The following is a 12,110-nucleotide window of genomic DNA, read 5'->3' as shown; positions in this document are numbered from 1 at the left end:
CCTGGTCTGGGAAGATCCCACATGCCGCGGAGCAACTAGGCCCGTGAGCCACAACTCCTGAGCCTGCGCGTCTGGAGCCTGTGCTCCGCAACAAGGGAGGCCGTAATAGTGAGAGGCCCGCGCACCGCGACGAAGAGGGGCCCCCGCTTGCCGCAACTAGAGAAAGCCCTCGCACAGAAACGAAGACCCAGCACAGCCAAAAATAAATAAATAAATTTTAAAAAACAAACAAAAAAACCCTCACGTTATTTCCAGAACATCAAGTTGCCTAGAAAATGAATGTTTCATGGAAAATACTCTAGGGACTTCGCTGGCGGTCCAGTGGTTAAGACTCCACGCTTGCCCTGCAGGGGGCGCGGGCTCGATCCCTGGTTGGGGAACTAAGATCCTGCGGCTGCGCAGCACGGCCAGTCAATCGATCAATTTTAAAAAAGAAAAAAGAAAAACTCTAGAACGTATCCCGCACTGGACCAATCAATGCAGGATGTTCCCACGGAAGGGGTTTCTCGCTCGTACCACAGGGAGGCTGGGCTCCCCTCAGCTTCATCACCTGTACGCGCTTCTCCCCCACCCACAGCAGCGATGAGCTGACGGCAGACTGACAGGGAGAGCGCCATCGAGTCGTTGCGCCGCGCGAGGCATGGGAGCCGGAGCCGCACGGCGTCCAACGGGCCCGACAGGGAGCGTTCTGTGCGCTCTCTGAAGGAGACACTGCCGCACACGCCCCGACCTCAGCTGCGATCCTCGGGGACATCGGAGTGGGGCCCCTTACGTCATGACTGTGATAATGGCCATCACCTACGACTTCCATCTACCATGTACTGTGTCGGCATTTGACGTACGTTATTTCTCATCTTGACATCCACTTTGTGAGGCAAATACTGTCCTCGTATCTCAGATGACACGGAGGATGAAACCGAGGCTTAGAAAAGCCCAGTGACTTGACACACCGCCTAGCAAGGCCACAGCCCGAATTCTACCTCCCAAAGCCTGTCTCCCCTCTACATCGCCTTGCCTCACACCGAGAGGTCAGAGGACACACAGAGGCACACCTGTGCAGCTCACCAGTGCTGCTCCTGAGACCCCTGGGAAGACCCCCCCCCCAAAGGGCCCCTGAAGCCCTTTCAGGCAGGGACCACTGCTGGAGCCCAGGAGACCCCAAGGATACTGCCACACACGCCCCGACCTCAGCTGCGATCCTCGGGGACATCGGAGTGGGGCCCCTTACGTCATGACTGTGATAATGGCCATCACCTACGACTTCCATCTACCATGTACTGTGTCGGCATTTGACGTACGTTATTTCTCATCTTGACATCCACTTTGTGAGGCAAATACTGTCCTCGTATCTCAGATGACACGGAGGATGAAACCGAGGCTTAGAAAAGCCCAGTGACTTGACACACCGCCTAGCAAGGCCACAGCCCGAATTCTACCTCCCAAAGCCTGTCTCCCCTCTACATCGCCTTGCCTCACACCGAGAGGTCAGAGGACACACAGAGGCACACCTGTGCAGCTCACCAGTGCTGCTCCTGAGACCCCTGGGAAGACCCCCCCCCCCAAGAGGCCACTGAAGCCTCTTCAGTGCAGGGACCACTGCTGGAGCCAGGAGACCCCAAGGATGGCGGCCTCACCATCCACCTAATTAAAATGGGAACCCAGCCGGGAATGGATCAAAGGCGGCCTGCAGATAGCTCGTTCCTGCTGAACCGTCTCCCTGGCTCGTAGCCCCCTGTTTCCTTTAGCCCCGTACCTTGTCCCACGCTCCAGCCGGAAGCCAGGGGTTTGGGGGAGCAGCCAGCATCCCATTATGACCTTAGCATTTGATAACCCCAGTCCTGGAAACACCAGCGTGATCCTGATGTCTGTCAGGTGACACCTCCATCACCTTGGTTGGCACCTGTTCCAAGTGGTGATGTCAGCCACGTGGGTCCTGGAAGGACGGGCATCGTGGGCCGTGGGTTCAGATACACGGTGCTTAATCCGGGAACTCGGGCTCCAGTCGGCTGTCATCCAGGTGAGCTCGTGTCCATGTAATTTCTCCTCATCCTCCTCTACTCCCTCCCCATCGTATCTGAAGATCGTGAAAGCAGGGGTGATTTTGGATTCCATTTGCTGGATTTCATCTGTAGCCCAGAGGGGCTGTACAAGCCCTGTGCTTATCAGGGTTCTCCTGAGAAACAACGAATAGGTGTATAAATGGAGAAAGAGAGAGAGAGAGAGAGACATTTATTCCAGGAATTGGTTCCGCAGTTACAGAAGCCAGGAAGTCTCACAGTCTACCGTCTGCAAGCTAGAGAACCAGGAAATCCTGTGGCGTAATTCAGTCTGAGTCCAAGGGCCTGAGAACCAGGAGCTCTCCTGTCTGAGGGCAGAGGTTTTCCAGCTCAAGAAGAGAGAAAATTCGCTCTTCCTTTGCCTTCTGTTCCTTTCTGCCCCCAGGGGACTGGATGATGCTCACCCACACTGATCACGGGGTGACCTTTACTTAGTTACTGAATCAAACGCTAATCTCTCCCAGAAGCACCCTCACAGACATACCCAGGAATAATGTTTTACCAGCTGTCTGGGCACCTCTTAGGACAGTCAGATTTACACATAAAATGAACCATCACACTCCTAGATGAGAATCCCAGTCAAACTTTATAATTCACACATTGATCCCTTTACTCAGTCATTCAGCCAATGCATACTAAGTGAGCCACAGGTTGGAATAGCTTCAGAACGTCCTTGGAAAAGAGTAAGATAGCACTTGACCCCCTGGTTTACCAGCCCCCGGAAGGTATGCAGCCTCCTGATAATACCACAGGCGATGGTGTTTTCCACTGGCTTGACTGACTGATGAACATCTACCTCTCCACCTAGATCCTAAATGCCCCATCAGTCCTGCTTGTCACTCAACTCCCAAAGCCTAGTAGAGTGACAGGCACATACAGGCAAGACCAATAGACAAACACTGCAAACCTGAAGAGTACATTATTTTTGTATCAATATGAACATACATGTATTATGAATGAAAGTCGAACTTCACATGCATTTTTAAGATGAAAACTTCAGGGCAAAAGTAAGCAAGGGATGGAGCACAGAGGAGTTTAGGGCAGTGAAACTACTCTGTATGATACTGTATGGTGGACACATGTCATCGTAAATTTGTCCAAACCCACAGAATGTACAACACCAAGAGTGAACCCTGGGACTTCCCTGGTGGCGCAGTGGTTAAGAATCCGCCTGCCAATGCAGGGGACATGGGTTCGAGCCCTGGTCCGGGAAGATCCCACGTGCCGCGGAGCAACTAAGCCCGTGCGCCACAACTACTGAGCCTGCGCTCTAGAGCCCGTGAGCCACGGCTACTGAGCCCACGTGCCACAACTACTGAGCCCGCAAGCCACAACTACTGAAGCCCGTGCGCCTAGAGCCTGTGCTCCGCAACGAGAAGCCACCGCAATGAGAAGCCCGTGCACTGCAATGAAGAGTAGCCCCTGCTCGCCGCAACTAGAGAAAGCCCACGCGCAGCAACGAAGACCCAATTCAGCCACAAAAAAAAAAAAAAAAGAAAAGTGAACCTTAATGTAAACCATGGACTCTGGGCGATAATGATGTTCAAATGTAGGTTCATCACTTGTAGCAAATGTACCATCTGGTGGGGGATGGCGGTAGCCGGGGAAGCCGTATGCTTGCCGGGGGCAGGGAATATACAGGAAATCTCTGTACCTTCCCATCAATTTTGCTGTGAACCTCAACAGGCTCTAAAAAATTGTCTGTTAAAAAAAAAAACTGAGGAGTTCCCTGGCGGTCCAGTGGTTAGGACTTGGCGCTCTCACTGCCGTGGCCCCGGGTTCAATCCCTGGTCGGGCAGCTAAGATCCCACAAGCCCTGTGGCACAGCCAAAAATAAAAAATAAAAAATAAATGAAAAAACCTGAAGAAATCTTCAGGGCAACCTTGGAACATGTTCCCTTGCCTGGGAGGGCTTCTGCAGCATGAGTGCCTCACTCGTGCCAACTACGAAGGAGCTGCACCTCCACCCCCCTCCCAACGCTGGGCTCCCCTGGGGCACGTGGAACCCGGGAGGCCAGGACAACGTGGAGTCTCCATGCGCGCACAACCCCACAGCACTCCTGCCCTGACCCGCTTCGTTCAGCTGAGCAAAGTTGGGATTTCCAAAAGGAACTTTCCTGGAGAAATGAAATTAAAGAGAGAGAGCACAGCTGAACCCAGAACTCCAACCGATACAGGAAGGATCTTGAGCTAGGCCAGGTTGGGACAGATGAGACCTTGTGGGGTGGATGAATGTCAGCAGGGACCCCGACATCAGAGGAGGGGGGAGGCAGCTGTACGTGAGGCAGGGAAGGAGAGAGGAGAGGTCGGAGCGACATGAAATCCAGCGCGGCGGGGTCCGCCAAGAACATCTTCTGGAGGGAGATGCCTCGTGTTCTGGATGCCTTTCTGCAAGGTACAGCCCTCCTCCACCTCACGGCTTCCAGCTGCACATCCTATTTAGGAAGAGACCGCATATGGTCTATTCCTAAATCTCCAGGAGGGTTTACTAAACTCACCAGGTTCAGTGTGAGCTTCAGAAATGGAACAGGGGTGGTGGATCTTCCCTGGCGGTCCAGTGGTTAAGACCTCTTGCTTCCACTGCAGGGGGTGAGGGCTTGATCCCCGGTCAGGGCACTAAGATCCCCCATGCCTCACGGTGTGGCCAAAATAAATACATAAATACCTAAATAAAATAATAAAGACGTTGAACAAGGGTGGAGTTTTACCTCTTCAGAAAGCAAGCACGCCCTCCTCCCCCAGTATCCTCCTTCACCTGGAGATTTGCAACATCTAGGGACACCTTTAACATCCAAAGACCATCAAAATGGAAGTTTTCCGTCCATTTTACCTGAATCTAAAGGGAGGGGAGGTCCCAGGTGAAAACCTAAAGTGCAAGAAAATAGCAAAATGTAAAAAGGAGGAAGGATATTTTTGCTAACAGAGCACAGATATTTTTGCCTTGATTAACTCAGGCTTGTTTCAGACACACAGACCCTGGTTCCCCTCCTGCCCCTGGGCTTGAGCTGATGTGCTTGTTCATGGCAACGGCTGGCTGCAGGCTTGAGCTCAGCCTGTCCTCCTGCCCTCGGCTTCCTGATGGGCCTCTGGCTCAGCGCTACCAGCAGATTGCTGACAGCTAGAAGCCGGCCTCCTACAGGTCACATTCCCTCTGCTGGCAGGAGGCACCGTTCTTTTTTTTTTTTTTTTTTTAACTTTATTTTTGGCTGCGTTGGGTCCTTGTTGCTGTGCACAGGCTTTCTCTAGTTGCGGCGAGCGGGGGCTACTCTTCGTTGCGGTGCGCGGGCTTCTTATTGTGGTGGCTTCTCTTGTTGCAGATCACGGGCTCTAGGCGCGCGGGCTTCAGTAGTTGTGGCACGTGGGCTCAGTAGCTGTGGCTCGCGGGCTCTAGAGAGCAGTCTCAGTAGTTGTGGCGCACGGGCTTAGTTGCTCCGCGGCATGTGGGATCTTCCCGGACCAGGGCTCGAACCCGGGCTCGAACCCGTGTCCCCTGCATTGGCAGGTGGATTCTTTTTTTTGTTTGTTTGTTTTTTTTTTTTTGTTTGTTTTTTGTTTTTTTGTGGTACGCGGGCCTCTTACTGTTGTGGCCTCTCCCATTGCGGAGCAGCGGCTCCGGACGCGCAGGCTCAGCGGCCACGGCTCAGTGGCCATGGCTCACGGGCCCAGCCGCTCCGCGGCATTTGGGACCTTCCCAGACCGGGGCACGAACTCGCGTCCCCTGCATCGGCAGGCGGACCCGCAACCACTGCGCCACCAGGGAAGCCCTGGCAGGTGGATTCTTAACCACTGCGCCACCAGGGAAGCCCAGGAGGCGCCATTCTTTTATGGGTTCACGAGCCTGTTACCCCAGCCATGAGCATGTGTGAAGCTCCTGCTCCAGGACTGAAGGCCACTCCTGGCTGAACAGAAGGCAGAAAACTGAGCTGGATTCAGGCTGTACCCTGCCCCCAACGAATGCTCAAGCCCTTCTCAGCTCTTGTTGCAAATTCACCAGCTTCCCCCACCTACTCCCTGATGACTAATCCACTACTTCCCTTCACACGCATGCAAATTAGGTGATTAACAATCAGAAGATACTTTGTTCATCCAGCCACAGACCAATGCCAGTTAGAGGAGGTTTTCTCACCTCCACAGAACCCAACATAAACAGACGAGGATGGGGAGCTCACACAGGTAGACATCTGGAGGAAACGAAGGATTTCATATCTCACCATGGATTTCTTTTCTTTCTTTTCTTTTTTTTTGAATTTTTTTGGCTGTGCTGCACAGCACGGGGGATCTTAGCTCCCTGACCGGGGATCTTAGCTCCCTGACCAGGGATCGAACCCGTGCCCCCTGCAATGGAAGCATGGAGTCTTAACCACTGGACCACCAGGGAAGTCTCCTCACCATGGATTTCTAGAATCTAAAGACATCCTCAAGCAAAAGAAGAATTCATGAGAAATAAAAGACCTTCTCTGAAGATTAGTTGATTTTTGAAAAGTACTTATGGGCCATCTACAGCAAACAAGCCTTCTGAAATCGATAGAGAAATTAGACCATCCATCCGTGGTGACCTCACTGGTCTCTAAAATGAGCCAGAGCAATGACTATGCATTTAAATGGGAACAGTTTACTCTTTACCTTCCCTTAGCAAAAAGAATCTCATACTCAGAAATGATTTCTGCTGGTGTACGGTAATAAAACTTTTCTCCCATTTGAGCCCCAAATGATGGAGAACCCTGAATTGGGGTACTTCCCTGTTGTCACTCTTCCTGATGACTTTGCTGATTGTTATGTTCTGTATTCACTGCTGACGGCATGGAGCTGCTTTTTCACAGAGAGCTAAGTCAACAGATCTGTCTCTAGGGGAAACAGTACCTAGGACAGAAACAGTCTGACACATTCCAGGAGACCCACAAGTATGGGACACAAAGCAGACTCGTCAAATCTCTGTAACTCAGACCCCTTTGCGAGCTCCTAGGCAGCCTTGGAGTGGGTCCAAGGGGACCCATTTTGCTAAAGGTGGTGCCGGTGACCTGAGAAGAAGAGACAGGAAACGCATGGGCTGAGTCAGGAGACTTAGCTGCTTAAGTGCACGTGACTTTGGCAAATGGCCCAGCCTCTCCTGGGTTTTCTCATCTGGAAGAAGCCTACCTCAGAGGGTGGCTAAGGGGCTCCAAGTGGGAAAGATTATGAGGGTGAGACTTGTTTGCAATTTGTAAGGCGCTATATACTCATATATATACAAACATACTCACGTGTTGTCAGCACTCTTGATCTGGAGCGTGTTTTCTGTGCTGGGCGCTCGGTGCCTTACATGTATTAACTCCCTGCCGTGGACTGAATCGTGTCCCCCCAGATTTCACATGTTGAAGCCCTAACCCCCAGTGAGATGGTATTTGGAGATGGGGTCTTGGGGAATTAGCTAGGTTTAGAGGAGGTCCTGAGAGTACCCTTATCAGAAGAGACGCCAGAGAGCTTGCTTCCTTTCTCGCTCTACTTTTAATTAAAAAAAGAAAAGAACCCCCATTGCTTCAAATCCTTGCCAACATTTGGTATTGTCCATGTTTTAAGACCAGAACTTTCTATATATCTTGCCCTGGCCACTAGAAAGTGGGAGGAGCTTTGTAAACTTGAAGAATGTATTTGTGGGTGTTACCAAACCAAACTTGGTTCCGCTCACCCAGATGTGCAGCAAAGCCAATATATTGACACCGGGTTGTGGTGAAGGACAGTACAGCATTTATTGCAGGGCCAAGCAAGGGGAACGGACAGCTCACGCTCAAAAGACCTGGACTCCCCAGTTGGTTTTACGGAAGGGTTTTTCAAGACAAAGTGAGAGGGAGGGTCTGGGGTGCATGATCAACTCATGGACATCTTTCTAGTTAGTTGGTAACAAGGTGATCTCAATTATCAGTTTTCTGGCTCCAGCCAGTCTGGGGTCTAAGTGCTGCTGGTGGTCCGCGTGTAGTTAACTTCTTCCACCTGATGGGGGGTTTTTGTCTCTGCAAAACAACTCAAGGATATGGTTCAGGATATTATCTATAGTCCTTGAGGAGGAACTAAAGGTCCTTGACTTTGTTTTATGGCTAAACTATTATTATTTTGTCTTGTTTCACTGTTTTCCTTTGTTTCTGCATTTTTAAATTTCTCTGATTAAATCTGCTCTTTGGAACTTGGGGAAGACCTAGGAAGTTAAAGGTTTGTTACAGACAAGAGGTGGGGAACATGGGGGGATTTTGTCCCCAGAAAGGCCCCATAGTGTCCTGCTCAGTCTCACGGGCACTGTGGTTGGTGCACTACACGGAATCTAACTTAAATTATCCCCTCATAACGACCTGTTTAGAGGCTGGGAAAAGTGAAGAAACTGTGGAACTAGAAATCAAACCCAGGTTTTTCTGGCTCCGTTTTTTTTTTTTTTTTTTTTCCCACCCTGGCTAGGACCAGTGGGAAAAAAGTGTTGAGAAGGGAGATTGTAAGCAGATAGGGTAAGGGGTCCTGGAGAAAGGGAACCAGGAATGGCTTTCTTGATACCAGAGAACCCATTTTGGCCTAAGCCCTTTTGTGATCTAAGCCTGGCCACGATGCTTGCCCTTGAGTAGGTCTCAGTAATTAATGATTTTAAGGGAACAGGGGAACGCAGGAACAGAGAAAAGGCAGTCAAACAATAGTGCAGTGACAAAGCAGAGTCCTAGTTTCTCCTCAAGGGATATGCATCATAATATATCCTTTTAAAAAATTCATTTCTTTTGGCTGAATGGCATGTGGGATCTTAGTTCCGCGACCAGGGAAGTCCCCCCAATACATCTTTGAGTTCTGCGGGAACAAGGTCCCCACCCAGGTGGAGGACAGAATGATGACGTTGACCCTCCCGACTTCCGTCAGCTAAGACTTGGACTCTGTCGACCTTGGCCCGGTTCTGTGCTAATAGTCCTCTGCTCAAGCCCCTTCATTAATACATATGTACCCTTAGCTTAAACCTTCCCCAGTTTTGCTGTCTGGGGAGACACTGCTTTGGGAAGGATCCGAAGTGTTCTTCTTCCTTGCTGCAAGTAATAGTACATCCTTCTCCTGATCTTTGACTCGGTTGTGTCTATTGGCTCAACATCCCCCAAGAGGTGAACCCAGCTCTCAGGGAACAAGATCTCTGTGCAGGAGACTATTGTCAACTCTTCCCATTGGTCAGAGCCCTCCAGGAAGCTCAGAAGATTCTGGTTCATGGTAGAATCCAGTGCTTCTGGCCCTGTAGGCTTGAGTGAACTGGGGGCAGGGCATAATGGGGGAAAGAAATCCTCCTTCATATACTTCCTTCCTTCCACCTGCTAGAGGTCTCAGGAGATCACACTCTCAGGCTCATAAAAGGCCAAAAGTAAGAATTAGGGGCCCAAGGAGACCTTCAAAAGGTCTTATCTGAGGGACTTCCCTGGTTGTCCGGTGGCTGAGACTCTGCGCTCCCAATGCAAGGGGCCTGGGTTCTATCCCTGGTCAGGGAACTAGATCCCACATGCATGATGCAACTAAGGAGCTGGCGAGCCACAACTAAGGAGCCCGCCTGCCGCAACTAAGATCCCACACAACCAAATAAATAAATAAATATTTTTAAAAAAAAAGAAGGTAGAGAGAGGATTCGCTCTTATCAGGTGTCACTCTGTTGGGTCAACACCTGGGAGGAAGAACTAGCCGATGCCCAAGCCATCAGACTCCACTGTCAGCTACTAAAGAGCCCAGTCAATAGCGACAGACCATCCATTAAAAATCTCTCCACCACCAGCCTAACTCCCCTGGATTTAGAAGCTGGCAGAAAGAGGTCAGAGGAAAATGAATTTACAAGTGTTTACAAAAGAGGGAAAAACAGATCAGGTATTTCTTCAGAAAAGGGACTTTTTAAAGGACAGCCAGAAAAAGGGGGGGAGGATTGTTTCTACTTTAGCCTTTTCCAGTACTTCCTTAATCAACCCTCTTTTTAAAATTTTTTTGTAATAGTTTTATTGAGATATAACTGACATACCAAAATATTTACTCATTTAAAAGTGTACAATTCAGGGCTTCCCTGGTGGCGCAGTGGTTGAGAGTCTGCCTGCCAATGCAGGGGACATGGGTTCGAGCCCTGGTCTGGGAAGATCCCACGTGCTGTGGAGCAACTGGGCCTGTGAGCCACAACTACTGAGCCGGCGCGTCTGCAGCCTGTGCTCCGCAACAAGAGAGGCCGCAACAGTGAGAGGCCCGCGTGCCGCGATAAAGAGTGGCCCCGGCTCGCCGCAACTAGAGAAAGCCCACGCACAGAAACGAAGACCCAACACAGCCATAAATAAATAAATAAATTTTTTAAAAAGTGTACAATTCAATTTTTTTTTTACTATGCTCATAGGGTACATATATATCCATCACCACAATCAATTTTAGAGCACTTTTATTACTCAAGAAATCCCATACGTTTTAGCTATCACCTCCCAAATCTCCCATCTCCCTGTCTGCCCCCCCAGCCTGAGACAATCACTAATCTACTTTCGATCGCTATAGGTTTGCCTCTTCTGGACATTTCATATAAATGGGATCATATAATATGTGGTCTTCATGACTGGCGTCTTTCACTTAGCATAAATGTTTTCAAGGCTTATCCATGCCGTAGTATGTACCGATATTTCATTCCTTTTTATAAATGAGTACCATTCCATTATATGGGCATATGGCGTATTGTGTGTCAATTCATCAGTGGATGGGCACTGGGTTGTTCTACCCTTTGTTTATTGTGAGTAATGCTGCAATGAACATCTGAATCCAAGTTTTTGTGAGGATATGTTTTTATCTCTTTTGGTTGTATACCTAGGCCTCTTTTCCAGAAGCTCAGCAGGCAAACATCTTCTGCACATACAGGCCAAGGCCCTTCTGTACATTCTGAGAGCTATTCCCTGATCCCAAACCTGGCAAGTTAAGCCAGAATTCTACTAAACCTTCAAAGTCCATTTCATTCATTTATGAATTCACTCAATGAACAAGTGTTCGTTCTCTACTAGGTGCCAAGCACACTACTATGTGCTGGGGATGCAGAGGGAACAACACAGGCAAAATCCTGGTCCTCTTGGAGCTTAAGAACCAGTGAGAGCAAAGAGGGAAGTAACATAGATCCTGTGGCATGTTGCTTCCTCCATGAAGCACTCCTGGATCTCCCAGGAACGGTTCAATTCTACTCTAGTAGTACCTGTTTATTTTTCTTTTGCTCTATTTCAAAAGGGATTTCTATCTCTGTAATGGCACCCATCCAAAATTCCATAAAATTGAGAGAATGCATGGAAAGCACTTGGCACTCCTCTTGTCATGCTGTAAAGAAGAGAGAGGGAGAGAAATTTATCATGATCATGGGTGTGTCCTCCTACTTGTGCCTCTTATGAGCACTATTATGGAATTCAAGAATGACTGATGTCATATGAAGGTGACTTGGCAAAACACTGACTTGCAGTCTGGAGTCCAAGGCTGGAGTGTCTTGATTCCCACTGCTGTTGTAAGTTCCTTGGATATTCCACACACTTGAGGATGCAGCAACCATGTGTGGACTAAGTCTTTTTTCCTTCCTCTCTTACCCCTAACTGGGACCAAACAGGTGCGAGCACATGTGTCCGAAGAGCTCTCTGAAGGGACCTGGCATGCACAGGGACTGTGTCACAGCTTATGGCCAGGCATCTGCAGGACACAGCAGACAGCCAGGGCCTCCTGGAGTCGGCCAGACCTACAGCTTTCTTACTACAGGAGCACCAGGATAAAATACCAGACTTTTCTGAGCCCGTTGACTAAAACTGGGATCATACCAACCTCGCAAAATTGTCATGCGTATTAGAAACATCCAGGGGACTTCCCTGGTGGCACAGTGGTTAAGAATCCGCCTGCCAATGTAGTGGACACAGGTTCTAGCCCTGGTCCAGGAAGATCCCACATGCCAAGGAGCAACTAAGCCCGTGCACCACAACTACTGAGCCTGTGCGCTAGAGCTCGTGAGCCACAACTACTGAGCCCGCGTGCCACAACTAATGAAGCCCACGCGCCTAGAGCCCGTGCTCCACAACATGAGAAGCCACC

Source organism: Physeter macrocephalus, unplaced genomic scaffold (assembly GCF_002837175.3).
Source record: "Physeter macrocephalus isolate SW-GA unplaced genomic scaffold, ASM283717v5 random_247, whole genome shotgun sequence".
In the NCBI taxonomy this organism is placed as follows: domain Eukaryota; kingdom Metazoa; phylum Chordata; class Mammalia; order Artiodactyla; family Physeteridae; genus Physeter; species Physeter macrocephalus.
The sequence above is the reverse complement of the archived record's forward strand: the minus strand, read 5'-3'. Positions refer to the sequence as shown.